The following is a 20,147-nucleotide window of genomic DNA, read 5'->3' as shown; positions in this document are numbered from 1 at the left end:
TCACTGAACAATGGCCCACCGAGTCACAGAATCCCAACAGTGTGGAAGAAGCAGGCCGTTTGACCCATCACGTTGACACCAACCCCTCCAAAAGAGCCTTCCATCCAGAGCCACCCTATCCCCGCATTCTGCAAGCCCTGGCCGCAATGAGCAATTCAGCACAGCCAGCCTGCACATCGCTGGACTGTGGAAGGAAACTCAGGCAGACCATTCCCTCTTCAAAGCCTCAACTGCGCCTCCACCACACTGTTAGGCAATGCTTTCCAGTTCCTAACTACTCACTGCACATTAAAAAAAACTTTTCCCGTTGCTTCTATTGCCAATTACCCTCTTGCTATCGACTCTTGCACCGACAGGAACACTTTCACCTTGTCAGCAGTTCAGACACTAACTTGGCGAGGTCACTTAAGTACGGAAAAGGTTGGATGGGCGATTGATGAAGGGACATATATAAAAAAAGGAAAATGGAGCACAGCGTGTTTAGACGGGAATGGGACTACTGTCGACACAGAATAAATGCCTGACTGACTAATGTCACAACTGTGCTGCCACATCAATTACCAAACCTAGGAACACAATGCAAGAGGTTAAAACATGATCCAGTCAGCCATCAGGTAAAATGTAAAACATCCTTCCAATAGCCCGAGGGTTTGGGCCAGAGGACGCACAAAGTAACACACGACTCTCTGTGCCCTATGGTCACAAACGCACAGACCAAGGTAAATGTCGACTGCTGAAGACCGAGTGATACAGGCTCTGGCCTGACCAATCGTCCCTGGGGTTTGCCAGCACAGAGTTGTCAATGACAGCCTGCACGTTCCAAGGTCCGGGGTCACACAGAGTCAGAGATGTACAGACCCTTCAGTCCAACTCGTCCATACTTACCGATCTCTCAATCCAAATCTAGTCCCAACTGCCAGCACCGGGCCCCCCATAACCCTCCAAACCCTTCCTATTCATATACCCACCCAGATATCTTTTAAATGTTACAATTGTACTAGCCTCCAACACTAAAGGAAAGCATACTAAAACGCCTTCTTCACTATCCTATCTACCTGCGACTCCACTTTCAAGGAGCTATGAACCTGCACTCCAAGGTCTCTTTGTTCAGCAACACTCCCTAGGACCTTACCATTAAGTGCATAAGTCCTGCTAAGATTTGCTTTCCCAAAATTCAGCACCTCGCATTTATCTGAATTAAACTCCATCTGCCACTCCTCAGCCCATTGGCCCATCTGGTCCAGATCCTGTTGTAATCTGAGGTAACCCTCTTCGCTGTCCACGACACCTCCAAATTTGGTGTCACCTGCAAACTCACTAACTGTATCTCTCATGCTCGCATCCAAATCACTTATGTAAATGACAAAAAGTAGAGGGCCCAGCACCGATCCTTGTGGCACTCCACTGGTCACAGGCCTCCAGTCTGAAAAACAACCCTCCACCACCACCCTCTGTCTCCTACCTTTGAGCTAGTTCTGTGTGATCTGTATTCTGTGTGTTCTAACCTTGTTAATCAGTCTCCCATGGGGAACCTTGTCGAACACCTTACTGAAGTCCATGTAGATCACATCTACTGCTCTGCCCTCATCAATCCTCTTTGTTACTTCTTCAAAAAACTCAATCAAATTTGAGAGACATGATTTCCCACACACAAAGCCATGTTGACTATCCCAAATCAGTCCTTGCCTTTCCAAATACATGTACATCTTGTCCCTCAGGATTCCCTCCAACAACGTGCCCACCACCGAGGTCAGGCTCACCGGTCTATAGTTCCCTGGCTTGTCCTTACCGCCCTTCTTAAACAGTGGCACCACGTTAGTCAAGCTCCAGTCTTCCAGCAACGTTGAATGACCCACTAAAGCTTGGAGTGTACGCCACAGCACGCCAGCCTAAGGCTCTTATGGCACACCGAGGGACCACGTAAAACCCTTCAGTAGTGAAATATATTCGGGTAAATAAAGACCCACAAATTGAAGGGGAAGGCAATGGTAATGTCAAGGTACTAGCTATTCAGACACACTTTGGGGACATGGGTCCAAATCCATCCACAGCACCAGTGGAATTAAAACCCAATTAAGCTACTCTCTCAGTAATAACAACAGACACCTATTGTTGTAAAAACCCATCTGGTTCACAAAACCCAGCCTGGCCAGACTCTTAACTGCCCTCTGAAATGCCCCAGCCAGCCACCCAATTCAACAGCAATTAGCAACATCCACATCCCACGAGAGCGGATTTTAAACGGAAACAATACTGAGCTACCTCCAAGTGACACTTGCTGCATTGACCTGTGGCACGCAACAACATCAGGGGATATGGGGACACCGCAGGAAATTAAGACCACAAGACATAGGAGTGGGAGGCAGGCCATTCGGCCCATCGAATCCACTCCGCCATTCAAATCATGGCTGATGGGCATTTCAACTCCACTTACCAGCGTTCTCCCCCTAGCCCTTAATTCCTAAATTGGTGAAGTGTAGGCCAGCCATTATCTTACTGGGCTTGGAGAGCTGCAACAGCCTCCTCCCGCTCCTGCTTCCCCACCTGGCAGAGTCACAGACCACAAAGATCCCAGGTTCAATTCCACCAGCTCAGTTAGTTGATATGAACCAACTTTCCTGGGCCCCAATAGGCGATAATAGCCATTTGAGCAAAACACTGGAAGATGTGTCCCGCCAACAATAACTTCCATCAAATCACATGACACAGGGGAAGGATACTGGCTTAGAATTGGCACAGACTCTTCCCCCCCCTCCACAAGAATCCAAGCAGAAGCAAATGATTCAGCCCATCGAGCTGGTTCCATCATTCAGTAGGGTCATGGATGATCTTGGGCTTCAATGGCATTCTCCTGCCCTCAACCCACACACCCCGTGATTCCCTGAGGCACCAAGGATCTATCAATCCAGACCTTAAAATAAAGTCAACGACTGAGCGTCCGCCTCCCGTCAAGGACAAAATTCCAACAGATTCACCGTCTCCCTCCGAGCGATGAAAGTTCTCCGCACCTCAATCCGAAACCATCAACCTCTTACCCAGCTGCTCTCCCCACACCATCTTAGATTCCCCGAGCAGCAGAAACTACGTCGATCCTGTCAAAACCCCTTCAAAATCTTGCAGCGTTGGAGGAGATCGCCTTTTAAAATCCTGAGAACGTTAGCCCAATTTACTCAGACTCTCAACGGACTATCCCTTTGAGCCACAAACCAACATGGCTCTACACCGAATTCTGCTCTTTTCAGAACAGTCCAAGTTGAGTCGGTTTCCTGTGCTCTTTCAGGCACTGCCTTCCAGTTCAAAGCATCTTTCCCCTCTGCTAAATCTCAGCCCTGCCGAGACCGTCCTGTCCGTGGAAATGCTTCCTCCCTGTCCACACTAACATTTTAAAAAAAGATTGAGCTCTCTCAGTGTCAGAAGGTGACTAAAGCTAAGACTCTAGGACAGCAGTACCACTCGCCCTGCTAACTGCTTTCCTAAACCCAGCCCATGGTGCTCCTGTCCCACGTTGCTGAGGAGTTACGTTGCCTTTAGGCAACACGGCAGGGTGGTAGAAACGCGAGGAGCTCGGTTTGGAAAATGCAACCAAGCATTGGTACAATCTGGAGAACGCGCTCTCAGAGAGTGGCACCAGACAATGGTGCAGCAGTTACCTGCCGAAAGGGACTGTGTGTGTGTGTGTGTGTGTGTGTGTGTGTGTGTGTGTGTGTATGTATAAGTGTAAGGAAGAGGGAGGAGGGAGAGAGAAAGAAAGATTGCGAGCGTGGGAGGAGGCAGAGAGGAAGGAGAAACAAAATCGGATAGTTCCTTTAAGGGGAGAAAGTGAGGACTGCAGATGCTGGAGATCAGAGCTGAAAACGTGTTGCTGGAAAAGCGCAGGTGAGGCAGCATCGACGTTTCAGGCATAAGCCCTTCTTCAGGAATCCTTTAAGACCCAGCATTGGGCCAAATGCACCCCCACCCCACCTTCTGTCCTGTACCAACCCGCAGAAACACAGCTTTTTTTAAACTGGGTAAAGATAGACAAGAAAATGTTGACCAAATGGACATATCCTTACGCAAAAGGACCCAGGAAGAATGAGCAAACACAAACACAGTGGCAAAACAGGGACAATCATTTCACTGAGATTTTTTTTTATACTGACTGTGGCTTCATAGGAGGGGAAAGTGAGGTCTGCAGATGCTGGAGATCAGAGCTGAAAATGTGTTGCTGGAAAAGCGCAGCAGGTCAGGCAGCATCCGAGGAGCAGGAGAATCGACGTTTCGGGCATGAGCCCTTCTTCAGGAATCAGGAAAGTGTGTCCAGCAGGATAAAAGGTAGGGAGGAGGGACTTCATACCCAAAATGACTGAGCTAAAATTACCCCATGCCCAGGTTACTCAAGGCCCCCCAACGTCAGAAGAGATTTTCATCATATTCGACAACATTACCTATTCGACTGATGCTCCTCAGATCCCACGTAAAAGCTGACGCAGTGACTGGACGTCGTAAACCTAAAACGCACCCGTTCCAATGTGCGTCAACACACTCGAAGCCAATGCTTGACCAACAACGCTCCATTGCTCTCGGCTGCAATCAGCTCGGGCGAGGAACTGCCGAGTTACTTCGTCTCAAGCGGTGGGTGGTCGCGAGGGTCTCAGTCGGGCCCAGGAGGGGGTGCGACGGTCAGCAGCCCCACTTCAGGCAGTAACTCCTGCTGAAGGCCTACAACTAGCTCGCTGGCACTCCGGATCACAGAACAGGGGCACAAATGGAAGGCCATTGTGCCTTTCACTTCGCAGGAACACTTCACCTTGTCCCACTCTCCCACCTGTACAACTTCAACGGATTTGGGGCTTTGCTTTTTGGGGGATAATCATCTGACTCCCTTCTGAAAGCCATGACTGAATCTACCTTCACCACACCCTCTCGAGTAGCATATTCCAGTGTCTCTCATGTCATCATTGCTCCTTCTACCATTTACTTCCACTGGCATCCATTGGTTGATGATTAGATTAGACTTACAGTGTGGAAACAGGCCCTTCGGCCCAACAAGTCCACACTGACCCGCCGAAGCGACAACCCACCCATACCCCTTACCTGACACTACGGACAATTTAGCACGGCCAATTCACCCTGACCCGCACATCTTTGGACTGTGGGAGGAAACCGGAGGAAACCCACGCAGACACGGGGAGAACGTGCAAACTCCACACAGTCAGTCGCCTGAGGCGGGAATTGAACCCAGGTCCCTGGCGCTGTGAGGCAGCAGTGCTAACCACCGTGCCGCCCTAAATGGGCAGCACGGTCCCTGCGAAATGCAGGCATAGGGAACGAGGGGGGAAGATGTGGCGTTCTGCTGGCAGTTGTTTGAAAAAATGCAGAGGGTGATCCTTTGAACGCGGGATGAGAAGTGAGGACAAGGGGGTATGCGCTCACTGTTGGGAGTGATGGGAAGGAGCAAGTTTTGGTGGTGGGGGTGGGGAGAAGCGGGACTGATAGGTCAGATGCAGTCGAGGGACCTGTCCACCATCGCGGGTGGGAAATCCGGGTGATGGAAGGAGGAAGCCGGGTCAGTAGCGCTGGTTTTGGATGGTAGGACTAATGACAAAACTTGGAGGGCTATACCTGACTGGCACAGGAGAATAAGAAATAAGAAGGGAAAATACCCATAAAACACAAGATAAAAGTAGTCAGGAGGTGCATTAGCAGAGGATCTTGAATTCAGAGGAATGAAGCAGTAAACAGGGAAGTCTACAAAAATAACTAAAGCAGCAGCCGCCAAGATGGTATCAGAACATCCAACTCCATCTTTGGAAATCTGATCCTCCAGGAAACGGGGCAGTTTGAGGAACGCAGCAGATGCAGTGTACGTGAACTTTTAGTAAAAAATGAGGTCTGCAGATGCTGGAGATCACAGCTGCAAATGTGTTGCTGGTTAAAGCACAGCAGGTTAGGCAGCATCTCAGGAATAGAGAATTCGACGTTTCAAGCATAAGCCCTTCATCAGGAATAAGAGAGAGAGCCAAGCAGGCTGAGATAAAAGGTAGGGAGGAGGGACTAGGGGGAGGGGCGATGGAGGTGGGATAGGTGGAAGGAGGTCAAGGTGAGGGTGATAGAGGGTGCAATCCTCTTCCTGACCTCTCCGCCCCCACCCCACTCCGGCCTATCACCCTCACCTTGACCTCCTTCCACCTATCCCACCTCCATCGCCCCTCCCCCTAGTCCCTCCTCCCTACCTTTTATCTTGGCCTGCTTGGCTCTCTCTCTTATTCCTGATGAAGGGCTCTGGCCCGAAACGTCGAATTTCCTGTTCCTTGGATGCTGCCTAACCTGCTGCGCTTTAACCAGCAACACATTTTCAGAAGTGAGGAGGGTGCCCTTCTCAGGTGGAGTGAAGTGGTGGCACGCATGACTGAAAAAGGCCGCATCATTGAGTCCCTTCGAGGTGGGAGACAGACAGATTTTGAAATCAGTAAGGGATAAGACAGGAAAGTGGAGTTGAGGGTAATCAAGATCAGCTACGATCTCCACGAATCTCGAACAGACTCAACACACCAAGCGGCCTCCTACATCTGAAGGCCTCAGATGAGAAGGTGGAGGCTGCGGCCAGTACAACGCTGCTTCAGTCGGACACTGCCTGCTGAGAGAACCTTCAGACTGTTTTGATCGCGTAGCAGAAGATTATGGGGAGGAGATTTGGAGGAAGTGTTTAAATATGGTACACGAAAGCAGACTCTGCTCCTTCCGTTCATCAGGATTTTCCTGTTGTGCTTTTCCAGCGCCACTCTAACCTAGACTCTGGTTTCCAGCATCTGCAGTCCTAGTTTTTACCCTTTGCTCCTTCCCTGTGCTACTGTGAGAAGTAAAGCAAGCACCCATTGTGGAAATTCTAGTAGATTCAAGGTTCCAAACCCCTGAACTAATAAGCTGGAGGCGCAGGTTCACATTCCACTACGGCATCTGGAAAACGTAAATCCTATTACCCTGGATTAAAATGTTAGGAGATTATCATTAAAATCCATCTGGTCCATTCACGTTCTCCAGGTCAGAAAATCATTCACCTTTAACCGGTCTGGCGCGCAGAACCTTAACGGCCCTCAGAAATGGCTACGTTCGAAAGTGACAGGTCACCATCTTTAATTGGGATAGCAGCAAAATACCAAACTCGCCAACAAAGCCCACGTCAATTAAAATACAAATCGGGAGACAGGGTGGGATGGAAGCAGAAAGCCTACAGACATTGGAAATCCGAATCTAAACTAGAGAATTGCTGGAGGGTAGCCATCCCGACTTGTCAGTCTGCCCAGCTGAAGAGCCCAGGAATGACAAAAATAGTCAAAAAAGGAACACAAGCCCATTAATGTTGGCACTGAACGTCCCCAGACACTTTCCTCATTCCTGATGAAGGGCTTTTGCCCGAATTTCCTGTTCCTTGGATGCTGCCTAACCTGCTGCGCTTGAACCAGCAACACATTTTCAGCACTGAACGTCCCCAACATCACCTACTGACAAACATGTACGTTGCAACCTAGACTGCAGCCCCCAAACGAGCAAAAAAATGTTCATCGTGATAGACTCAAGTCCACGTTGACATTCCCATGCAGTACTGAGGGTGTACTGCTCTGTCAGAGCAAGTGAGACATTAAACACTCGAATTAGCAGGAGTAGGCCATACATCTCTTTGAGCTTGCTCTGGTCATTTAGTAAGGTTGTGGCTGGTCCGATTACATTTCAGTTCCACCTTTTTCCCCTATCCCCAACAACCCATTCACGTCCAGTTTAAAAATATTCAAATCACCCCACCTGGACCGAGGAAGAGCGCTCCAAAGTTGCAGCAAGCCTCAGGGGAAAGATTCCTCGTCTTCACCTTCAAATGGGAGACCCTTTACCATTACTCTAGGACCAGAGGGCACAGTTTCTCTCATAAAAAAAGGGAAATATCCTTTCAGCGTCCACCTTCACAACCCTGGAGGTTTTTTTAACAAAAATATATCAAGATCACCTTCTATCATTCTAAATTCCAAGCTCAGCCAGTCCTATCGTTCCTCATAATATATCACACACAATTGATAGGATGTCAAATTATGAGGGTCACAGAGAGGGGACCATAAGACATAAGAGTGCTAGTAAGGCCATTCGGCCCATCAAGTCCGCTCCGCCATTCAATCATGGCTGATGGGCATTTCAACTCCACTTACCCGCATTCTCCCGTAGCCCTTAATTCCTTGTGACTTCAAGAATTTATCAATCTCTGCCTTGAAGACATTTAGCGTCCCGGCCTCCACTGCACTCTGCGGCAATGAATTCCACAGGCCCCCCACTCTCGGGCTGAAGAAATGTCTCCGCATTTCTGTTCTGAATTGACCCCCCCCCCCCCCTAATTCTAAGGCTGTCTCCACGGGTCCTAGTGTCCTTGCCTAACGGAAACAATTTCCTAGCGTCCACCCTTTCCAAGCCATGTATTATCTTGTACGTCTCTATTAAATCATAAGACAGAAAGAAACATTTCCCCTCAGAGGAGAGATCAATGACCAGGGGATAGATTTAAGGTAAGGGGCAGGGAGTTGAGAGGGATGTAAAAGGAAAACTATTTCACCTGGAGGGTGGTGGGAATCCAGAACTTATTGCTCATCAGGGTGGTATAGGCAGAAACTCTCATAGCATCGTAGTAGTATTTGGATGTGCACTTGCGATGCCAGACCATACAAGAGTATGGGCCAAGTGCTGGCAAATGGGATTACAATAGTTAGGCACAGGTTCAAAGAGCCTTTTTCCTGTGCTGTAGACCTCTACTCTAATACTGGAGAAACTCAGCAGGTCTGGCAGCATCTGTGGAGACAGAAACAGAGCTATTGTTTCGATATGAAAAGGAGTCTTGTCAAACTTGAAAAGTTCATTTGGTTCCTCTTTCCATGGGCCCTGCTACATTATCTCCATTTTTTTTGCGTGTTTCTTTCAGCCCAGATATCAATTGAAGAAACCTTCCCTGAACAGTTTCTAATGCATTCACATCCATCCTTACAAAGGGTCTCCTTTTAGCACAGGCTTAGATTAGATTACGTACAGTGTGGAAACAGGCCCTTCGGCCCAACAAGTCCACACCGACCCACCGAAGCGCAACCCACCCATACCCCTACATTTACCCCTTTACCTAACACTACGGGCAATTTAGCATGGCCAATTCACCCTGACCTGCACATCTTTTGGACTGTGGGAGGAAACCGGAGCACCCGGAGGAAACCCACGCAGACACGGGGAGAACGTGCAAACTCCAGTCAGTCACCTGAGGCGGGAATTGAACCCGGGTTTCAGGCGCTGTGAGGCAGCAGTGCTAACCACTGTGCCACCGTGCCGCCCACAACTGCCCAACTGCAGGATGGCATTCACACCTTTACATTCTGTTCCTCTCGCATTGAAGCCCCACTCTTCCTCCTTAACTGGGGAGGTAAAAAAATAAAATCCTGTGGCACTCTTCAAAGAGGGAGCACTCCCCTGTGCCCTGGCTGATATTCAACCTTGAACACAAACACAATCCCATTTTATTTGGTCATGCTGCTCTTTACGGGAGGGAACAGTGCCCACTGTTACACTGGAACACTGAATTTACTCTAGAGGAAAAAAGCCACAAGGTCTTGCGTGACATCCCGAGACAGCGCACGTGGTTATACAAATGCAACTCCTTCTTCCCGCCCTCCGCCCAGGATGGGTCAATGTTCGGCTTGCTTCAGCCAGAGCTGACAGTATGAGATGTCAGATGCTAATTGCCCACAGAGCCGGTGAAATTTCAGTGGGCACTCGGAACATTCTCACCACTGCAAAAATCAACGTCCATTAGACTCTCTTGGCATCAAAGGACAACTTGAACTCAACTCTAGCCTGAAGATAAATGCATTGCTTAATAGGTCATTTCATGAGGGTTAGTAGGACAGCTCTCCCTTGTACTGTGTCACTGCTTCTGTCTTCCAAGTGCTCACGTATCTTGATCGTAGCCAGTTTGAGGGGCAGGATGTCCATTCACTCGCTCTCCTCTGCACCCCTACGAGCTACCAGTCAGAAGAGAGGGAGGCCACAGAAATGTCAATGTGCAATCGCTTTTTCTCCCCCCTTGGCTTGCGCCACGGTTCATCCGACTCAAATGCAATTTTCCCCTCAGAGTAGCTCAACTCTCAGTTAATTCAAAGCCCATTTAACAAAGATGGGCATCCACTCTGCCAACCCCCCTGAAATAAAACCTGCCACCGACAGCTCAACCACGTTACTTGACAAGTCCGTCCTGCTGTTCGTTTATGGGACGTGGATCTCACCAGCAAGGCCCAGTTGATATCCTCCTCCCTTGACTGTGGGCGGCACGGTGGCACAGTGGTTAGCACTGCTGTCTCACAGCGCCTGAGACCCAGGTTCAATTCCTGCCTCAGGCGACTGACTGTGTGGAGTTTGCACGTTCTCCCCGTGTCTGTGTGGGTTTCCTCCGGGTGCTCCGGTTTCCTCCCACAGTCACAAGGATGTGCGGGTCAGGTGAACTGGCCATGCTAAATTGCCCATAGTGTTAGGTAAGGGGTAAATGTAGGGGTATGGATGGGTTGCGCTTCGGCGGGTCGGTGTGGACTTGTTGGGCCGAAGGGCCTGTTTCCACACTGTGTAAGTAATCTAATCTAAATCATAGACACTGCCCCCAAAGGTTGGTGTGACAGAAAAGATGACAAGAGGAGGGGAACTAAATCAAAACTGTATTGGTGAGGCGGGGGGAGATAAATGTACTTTCATGTCCAACCTCACTATTTCCTCTTCTCATTCTCTCTCTATTTCTGACACACGGGATGAAGATTTCTCTCATTCTAAAGAGACCAAGGGATCTGGGAGGAGAGTGGGATTAGGGGATTGAGCTCGATGATCAGCCTTGAATGACAGGGCAGGCTCAAGGGGCTTGAATGGCCTACTCCAGTTCCTACCTTCTGTATTACCTCATCTCCAACGAGGACCCCACCATTCCTAAAGACTAGCGAACAGCGAGCACTCCCTTTCTGAGGATCCAGCTTTTATTTTTCTCCTATCCAGAAGTGCTCTTACTCACATGCTCCCACCCTCCCATCACCAAACCACCTGGGCTATTTTGCATCTATTAACCACCACCAAGAGATCACTGGTGGTTACCAACTGAATAATTCACATGGAAAGCACATTAAGGGCAATGCAAAACACCAAAGGGGAGATAACATTCTACACTGTGATGCCAACCTCTCTCTAAACAGGGCAACTGAGCCCCTTGCTGAGATATTTGTATCATCGATAGTCACAGGTGAGGTGCCGGAAGACTGGAGGTTGGCAAACGTGGTGTCATTGTTTAAGAAGGGCGGTAAAGACAAGCCAGGGAACTATAGACCGGTGAGCCTGACATCGGTGGTGGGCAGGTTGTTGGAGGGAATCCTGACAGGCATGTATTTGGACCGATTAGGAAAAGTCAGGATGGCTTTGTGTGTGGGAAATCATGTCTCACTAACTTGACTGAGTTTTGTGAAGAAGTAACAAAGAGGAGTGATGAGAGCAGAGCGGTGGACGTGATCTATATGGACTTCAGTAAGGTGTTCAACAAGGTTCCCCATGGGAGACTGATTAGCGAGGTTAGATCTCACTGAATACAGGGAGAACTAGCCATTTGGATACAGAACTGGCTCAAAGGTAGAAGACAGAGGGTGGTGGTGGAGGGTTGTTTTTCAGACTGGAGGCCTGTGACCAGTGCAGTGCCACAAGGATCGGTGCTGGGTCCACTTGCTTTTAATCATTTATAGAAATGATTTGGATGTGAACATAAGAGTTAGTTTGCAGATGACACCAAAATTGGAGGTGTAGTGGACAGCGAAGAGGGTTACCTCAGATTACAACAGGATCTGGACCAGATGGGTCAATGGGCTGAGAAGTGGCAGATGGAGTTTAATTCAGATAAATGCGAGGTGCTGCATTTTGGGAAAGCAAATCTTAGCAGGACTTATACACTTAGTTGTAAGGCCCTAGGGAGTGTTGCTGAACAAAGAGACCTTGGAGTGAAGATGATATTTGGTATGCTTTCCTTTATTGGTCAGAGTATTGAGTACAGGAGTTGGGAGGTCATGTTGCGGCTGTACAGGACATTGGTTTGGCCACTGTTGGAATATTGTGTGCAATTCTGGTCTCCTTCCTGTCGGAAAGATGTTGTGAAACTTGAAAGGGTTCAGAAAAGATTTACAAGGATGTTGCCAAGGTTGGAGGATTTGAGCTACAGGGAGAAGCTGAACAGACTGTTTTCCCTGGAGCGTCAGAGGCCGAGGGGTGACCTTAGACAGGTTTATAAAACTATGAGAGGCATGGATAGGGTAAATAGACAAGGTCTTTTCCGGGATGGGGGGGAAAAAAAAAGAGTCCAGAACTAGAGGTCATAGGTTTAGGGTGACAGGCGAAAGATTTAAAAGGGACCTGAGGGGCAACATTTTCACACAGAGGGTGGTGCGTGTATGGAATGAGCTGCCAGAGAAAGTGGTGGAGGCTGGTACAATTGGAGGGATAAGGGCCGGGTGCTGGGACTAGATTGGGTTGGGATTTCTGGTCGGCATGGACGGGTTGGACCGAAGGGTCTGTTTCTGCGCTGTACATCTCTATGACTTGATGAACCAATGGTGGGGAGTTGCCGGTGTTGGACTGGATTGGACCAGGTCAAAACTCACACCACCAGGTTCTAGTCCAACAGGGTTTGTTTGAATAAACCACCCTTCAGACCCTGGCCCTGCCTTCAGGGGCTACCAAGGATCGAGGCTCCACAAGCTAGTGTTTCCAAATAAACCCGGTGCACTTGAACCTGGTGTCAGGTGATGTTTTTTTACCTAAACAAATCAAGGGTATGGTGGACAGCGCCTGTTCCCTCTCCAAGGCCACCCGGTCATGAATGTAGACTTGGAAGAGGGGCAGACAGTCAGCAGTGCAGACCCCCCTCCCTCCACTGCCCAAACCTGCTAATGGCCAAACTGACCAGGCCCAGGAGCAAGCTACGAGAAGGTCCCCTGAGTTGCCCGCACCGAATGCCCAAAAGGAGCTGAAGTTTTACCAACAGCATGAAAGATTTTTCAAATAACTAAAAGAAAGGGGCGGGAGGGATACAAAACCTATCATAATAAACACACAGTCGGGCTGTGAGTCTGTGATCCACTGCAGTTACCCAGCTCTTAGAACACAACGTCCAGTCAGCATCATCGGCTCGCAGTCACCTCAGGAGCTATACTGGTGGGCTCTTAGCTGGGCCTGTACTGCTAACACTGACTGACAGCTGATAGTTTGGTCAAGGAGCAAGTGTTTTCCACAGCATCTTCCAAAAGGAAGAGAGGCAGACATCTAGAGCTTGGGGGCCAAGGCAACTGCAAACACAGCGACTAACAGGGAGATGTTCGAGGGGCTGGCATTAAGAGACTCGCTGAGATCTCAGGGTCGTAGGCCCGAAAGGAAACTGCAGAGATCAGAAGAGGCAAGATGGCAGAAGAATGTGAAAGCAAAACAGGCATTCAGTGTAGGTCACCGAGTCCAAGAGGGGGTGAACGGATGAGAGTTATGACATGAGACAGGAGGCTTTTGGACAAGATCAAACTCTCAGGGAGGACAGGACGAGGGAAACTGACCAAAGGGGGGAAAAAAAATGCATTGAACCACTCAAAATCACTATGGTCTGTGAGTGAGATTTCTCATCGCCATCGATGGCTACATTTACATAGCGCCTTTCAATCAAGTGAAGTGAACTTTAAGATGGATGTGTCAACGTGCATAACTGGGCACTCAAGATGGTGCCAAGAGAGGCAACAAGAACATGGGCAAGGCAGTGGATGAGATGACAGAGTTCCTCTGCTCTTGCCCACATGTTGGGGAGGTTTCAGCCAACCCCAGTGCACTTTCTTGCAATCACACACCCCACAACACTACTCAAAGAAAGCAACAGACGTTCTTCCTGGCCAACGTTTACCCCCATGATGAACTTCACGATGATCTAGATCGGTTCTGTATTGCCACTGAGGGGGAAGTTTGATGTGGGGAAAGTTTGCTCTGGGCTTCCTGAGTTCCAACAGCAACTACACTACATTTACTGGAATAAAAACTGTAGAGAGCACAAACAGACCCTTCGACCAACCACGATGTGCCAAACATGACACCAAATTAAACTAACCCTTTCTGCCTGCCCTTGGTCCACAGCGCTTCAGAGAACATCTCTGGGACACCCACACCAAGCAACGCCACCACCCAGTAGCCAAACATACCATGCAGGTCCTGGGCCTCCTCCATCGCCAAACCCTAACCACCCGAAGCCTGGCGGAAGAATGCCTCATCTTCCACCTCGGGACCCTCCAACCCTATGGCTTCAATGTGGATTTCGCCAGTTTCCTCATTTCTCCTCCCCCCCTCACCTTATCCCAGTTCCAACCTTCCAACTCGGAACTGCCCTCACAACCTGTCCATCTTCCCACTCCACCCTCCTTTCTGACCTATCACCATTACCCCACCTTCATCTACCTAGTGCACACTCAGCGACCATCCCCTCTCCCCAGCCCCAACCCCCTCTCATTTATCTCACCACCACCTCAGCCCACAAGTCTCATTCCTATGAAGAGCTTTTGCCCGAAGTGTCGATTCTCAAGCTCCTCGGATGCTGCCTGACCTGCTGTGCTTTTCCAGCGCCACTCTCTTTACTCTGACCTCCAGCATCTGCAGTCCTCCCTTTCGCCTACTTGGCCCACATCCCTCTATGAGAAAGTGAGGACCGCAGATGCTGGAGATCAGAGCTGAAAACGTGTTGCTGGAAAAGCGCAGCAGGTCGGGCAGCATCCAAGGAGCAGGAGAGTCGACGTTTTGGGCATGAGCCCTTCTTCAGGAATGAGGAGAGTGTGCCCAGCAGGCTAAGATAAAAGGTAGGGAGGAGGGACTTGTGGGAGGGGCGTTGGGAATGCGATAGGTTGGAAGGAGGTCAAGGTGAGGGTGATAGGCCGGAGTGGGGGGTGGGGGCAGAGATCTTAGCCTGCTGGACACACCCTCCTCATTCCTGAAGAAGGGCTCATGCCTGAAACGTCGAATCTCCCGCTCCTCGGATGCTGCCTGACCTGCTGCGCTTTTCCAGCAACACATTTTCAGCCACATCCCTCTATTCCTTGCATATTCATGTGCTTATCAAAAAATCCCTTGAATGTGCCTATTGTAACTGCCTCCACCACTACCTTGGCAGCACATTCCAGACCTCTACCACCCTGTGTCAATCAAACCTGCCCCTGGGATCTCCTTTGAATTTTTCCCCCTCTCACCCTAAACATATATCCTTTTGTGTTCAACATTTCAACTCAGGGCAAAAGATTCTGATAGTCAACCCTATCTATGCAGCTCAATTGAACAGCCTTGCTATCGATTCTCCCCTCAGTCTCTGCTGCTGCAGAGAAAATAACCCGAGTTTTTCTGGACTCTCCAGATAGTTCATATCCCCCGAAACCAGGCAGCATCCCAGTATACGTCTTCCGCACCCTCTCCAAAGCATCCACGTTACAGGAAGGATGAGATGCCCACTTGGGACAGCTGGAGCACCAACTCCAGCACACAGCGGTTAAGCCAAAATGCCTTGTTTCTGTGCTATAATGCCACTCCAAGGTCCTCCTCCACAGACACAACCCTCAAATTCCAACTCCCCAATTCTGGAACTTAGTGGAGCGAGGAGAATTGCACAAGCTACACAATCAGACACCATGCCTTCAGCTGCCTGGGCGCTCAGGCCTGGATTGGAAGGGGGCTAGAATACAAGAGAGATGTACCGCTGAGGCCGTACAAGGCTCTGGTCAGGCTAGATTTGGAGCATTGCGAGCTGTTTGGGACCCCACATCTAAGAAAGGACGTAACGGTGTTGGAGGGGGTCCAGAGGAGGTTACGAGAAAGTTACTACAAATGAAGGGCTTGTTGTACAAGAGCCAGTTGAGGACTCTGGGCCTGTTCCTGTTGGGCGTTTTGAGGGATGAGTGTTAGGATCTCATCGAAGCTTTCAGAATACTCAGGGGCCTGGATAGCGTGGATGCAGAGAGGATATTTTCAGTTGTAGAAGAGACAAGGACCCGGGGGGCACGGCCTCAGGGTGATGGGAGGATCCTTTAGAACAGAGGAGCAGGATTATCTTCAGCCACAGTGTGGTGAATCTATGGAACCGCATTGTCACAGTGGAGGCCAAGCCTTTGAGTGTATTTAAGAGTGATGCTCATAGAGTCATAGAGATGTACAGCACGGAAACAGACCCTTCGGCCCAACCCGTCCATGCCGACCAGATACCTTAACCTAATCTTGTCCCATTTTGCCAGCACCCGGCCCATATCCCTCCAAACCCTTCCTAGTCATATACCCATCCAAATGCCTCTTAAATGTTGCTCTTGACTGTTATGGAGATCAAGGGATAGGAGAATGCAAGACAGTGGGGTTGAGAAACATATCAGCCATGATCCAAAGGCGGTGCAGACTAAATGGGCCAAATAGCCTAGTTCTGCTTCTATATCTTATTCCGTCCCTCGTTCCCACCTCTGTCTCTCTCTTCACCCTACCCCACCCCCCACTTCTTCCTGAAAACCTAGCTCGTTATCCGAGCTTTCATTTCCCTGCCTTTGCATGGCTCGGTGGACATTTTGCTTGTTAAGGCTCCTGTGTAGGACCTTGCAGATGGTTGATTAATGTCAAAAAGGTGCATTATAAATGTACACTTTTTGAGAGAGAGAAAAAAAAAATCCCTGTGCGGCATACTCGACTTGTTTTTCCCACCAGCACCCCACCCTCCCAGGGGGCGTACACTGGAGGGGCAGAGAGAGTTATAAAAACCCTGCAAACAGGGTTAAAACCGCCGGCTTAAAAAACGCTAAAGGCACCACAATGAGGAAGAGGATGTTGTGCATTGTTGACACCGAAGTGCCGCCCTAGCTGAAAGTGAAACAGTTAAGCATGACAGCCAGAAAACGGAGTACATTTTGAAAAATGAGGAGCACGGTCAAACAAAAGATACCAGAGTCTACAACGCAACAACCGATGGAATATTCATGATCATTAACCATATGCATCACATCTGTGCCATCACGGGCTGTTAAAAATTAGAGAGAGAGAGAGAGAGACACAGAGAGAAAGAGAGCACAAGGGAGACAGGAACCTCCCCTCACGCCATTACACACAAAAAGAGAACAGGAGGGAAACAGGGTGGAGAGGGGGGGGGGGGGGTTGGAAAAAGGAAAAACGAAAGCTTTAAAACATTGGCTCCACTGCATTCGACAAAGCATCAGGTCCTTCCCAATTCCAGCAGTGAAGGGCTGACACTCAAATCCTGAAAGAGGGAAGCAAATCAATCCCCCTGGTAAAGACAACGTTGGCTGCCGCCCCGTTAGAAAAACGCAAAATCCGGCAGCCTTGTGAGGATCTGTAAACTACAAAAGCACAGGGAAATTATCCACTAACAAGGGAATGTAGGGAGCAGAACAGGAAAGCTAATGGAAAGGCTGGCTTTCATCATATAAACGCTCAGGCAAGAACAGATATTAGGTTAAGTAAACGTGCAATATCCCCAAAATACGTTAAATATTCCATTTCCATAAACAAAATTTATTTTTTTCTTCTGTAGGAAGTGCACAAAGAATCAAAGCACCATTAACTCTGCGCAGACAACACACACTCCCTGGTGAATCACACACGACATTACTGAATGCTAACAAGTATAAAGCCTACTCTCTGAAGGAGGGGGTGGGATAGACATTGGAAAAATAAGCATTCAAACCATCAAGAGTATTATACTTTAAAACAAAGGCCAAGCTTAAAATGTTTTTAAAAATATGAAGCACAGAACTAAACTGGAATATCCCAAGGTTTATAAGTGCTGATAGAATGCAAGCTATGACGGATATGGAGAAGGCAGACAATTGTGGATCAAAAATGTAAGATTATGGGAGGTTAGGAAAGGATACAGATGGAGGCACAAAGGAAAAAACAAGCAAGAGGAACACAAAAACAATAAAAATATAAAAATAGATTAAAAAAAACACACTAGCTTTTTTAAAAAAAATGCAAAACAAAAGGGGCCACAGAATTGTTTAAAAACACAAGCCCAAATCAGAAAATGAAGCTCTCTCTCCCTCTCAACTCAGGCCTTTTCAGACAGGAAATTCTCACAAGAAAGCAGGGCAGAGACAGAGAGAAAAAAAAGTAAGCAACCATTTCTACATTTTGGGATCTCTTTCTAAAATAAAAAGCCAAAAACAAAAGCAAGATAAAAATTGCAAAATAAAAGTGTTTTTTTTGTTTAATGGCTGCAGAGGTCTCTTTATACCTTAACATTCAAGAAAAGGCGATTATTATTTTTTATTGAATAAGATGAAAATATTAACACTCACAATTTAGAGAAACTGTATCCTAAAAACTGAAGAATGTTTTTCTAAAAAAAACATTAAAACTAACATTCTTTCTATAAATTGATTCATAATTCGTAAAAATCCAAGATGACCTGAAAGGATTGCTTCAAATTACAAGTTAAGGAGGATGCATAACTTGCAAAAATGCAAGAAAATCCAAGTCAAAAATAATCTTTTTAAACAATTAAGAGTTGGCAGGATTCATAAGTTGCAGAAAAATTAAGAAATTCCAAGTTAAATTTTAACAATTAAGAGCTAGCAGGATTCATTATTGACAAAAATACCAAAGGACATCAAAGTTAAAAATAGGATTTTTTAAAAATTAGACTTGTGCAAGAAATTCCAAGTTAAAAAATGTTTTTTTTAAATTTAAGTTAGTGCGATTTATAACTTATAAGAACACCAAGGACAGTCAAGTTAAAAATGGAATTTTTTCAAAAGAAAATTGGAGTTTTGCAGGAATTAATTTATGAAAATCCAAGTGCTTTTTTTAAATTAAGTTAGCAGGCTTCATAATTTACAAAAACACCTAGGAAAGTCCAATTAAAAACTGGATTTTTTATTAGAAAAATATTGGAATTTTGATCCTGTTTTTAGAAAAATATTGGAGTTTTGCAAGAATTAATTTGTAAAAATGCAAGAAAATCCAAGTTAATTTTTTTTTAAAAATTAAAAGTTAGCAGGCTTCATAAATTTGCAAAAACACCAAGGAAAGCCCAATTAAAAACTGGATTTTTTTTAGAAAAATATTGGAATTTTGCAAGAATTAATTTGTAAAAATGCAAGAAAATCCAAGTTAATTTAAATTGAAGTTAGCAGGCTTCATAATTTACAAAAGCACCAAGGAAAGTGCAATTAAAAAATGTGAGCTTTTTGAAAAATGGTAGTTTTGCAGGAATCAGTTTGGGGAAAATGCAAAGAGAATCCCAGTTGGAGAGATGTTTGCCAGTGAAGATGCTCTGTGAGTCATCTCCTGCCAGTGGCCTGCTCTAATAACCCCAGAAAAAGACAATGATTTCTCATTCCCCACCCCACCCCCTCCAATTTATTTCCTTCTGCTTACCTTCCACTGATGATTCACGATGTTAAAAGGGTGACAAAGCCGCATAGGTTTAAAGATATAAGTCGCCCGCCAGTGACAAGGGTCCTCGCCCTGTGGCTGCCTCTTGGCTTCTGTTGACGTCCACCCGCTGCCGCCGCCTCCTCGCTCCGCCCCGCCCCCTTCCTCGCTCCGCCCCGCCCCCTTCCTCACTCCGCCCCGCCCCCTTCCTCGCTCCGCCCCTCCTCACCCCGCCCCGCCCCCTTCCTCACTCCGCCCCTCCTCACCCCGCCCCGCCCCCTTCCTCGCTCCGCCCCGCCCTCTCCACACCCCGCTCCGCCCCCTTCCTCTCTCCGCTCCCTCCTCACCCCGCCCCGCCCCCTTCCTCACTCCGCCCCGCCCTCTCCACACTCCGCCCCGCCCCCTTCCTCACCCCGCCCCGCTCCCTTCCTCACTCCGCCCCCTCCTCACTCCGCCCCGCCCCCTTCCTCACTCCGCCCCCTCCGCACCCCGCTCCGCCTCCTTCCTCACTCCGCCCCGCCCCCTTCTCCGCCCCGCCCTGCCCTCTCCTCGCCCCGCCCCCTTCCTCACCCCGCCCCGCTCCCTTCCTCACTCCGCCCCGCCCCTCCCTCGTCCCACCGCCCCGCCCCTTCCCTCTGCCACGCCCCCCACTCCCTCGTCCCTCCGCTCCGCCCCGCCCTCCTCCCTCCGCCCCT

The 20,147-nt window shown here is 48.4% G+C and overlaps 1 protein-coding gene across 1 annotated transcript in view; it reads right to left on the bottom strand.

Moving 5' to 3' along the window:
• Positions 1-19,567, bottom strand: part of LOC132835302 (guanine nucleotide-binding protein G(I)/G(S)/G(T) subunit beta-2) — a 111,693-nt gene extending 92,126 nt beyond the window's left edge. Inside the window, exon 1 of the mRNA XM_060854734.1 lies at positions 19,456-19,567. The gene's annotated coding sequence lies outside the window, so the exon portion shown is untranslated. The remainder of the gene's footprint in view (positions 1-19,455) is intronic.
• Positions 19,568-20,147: the final 580 nt, after the last annotated feature.

This window comes from Hemiscyllium ocellatum, chromosome 44 (genome assembly GCF_020745735.1).
Source record: "Hemiscyllium ocellatum isolate sHemOce1 chromosome 44, sHemOce1.pat.X.cur, whole genome shotgun sequence".
NCBI classification, from domain to species: domain Eukaryota; kingdom Metazoa; phylum Chordata; class Chondrichthyes; order Orectolobiformes; family Hemiscylliidae; genus Hemiscyllium; species Hemiscyllium ocellatum.
Note: the sequence above shows the minus strand (reverse complement) of the source record. Positions and strands in the feature narration are given on the sequence as shown.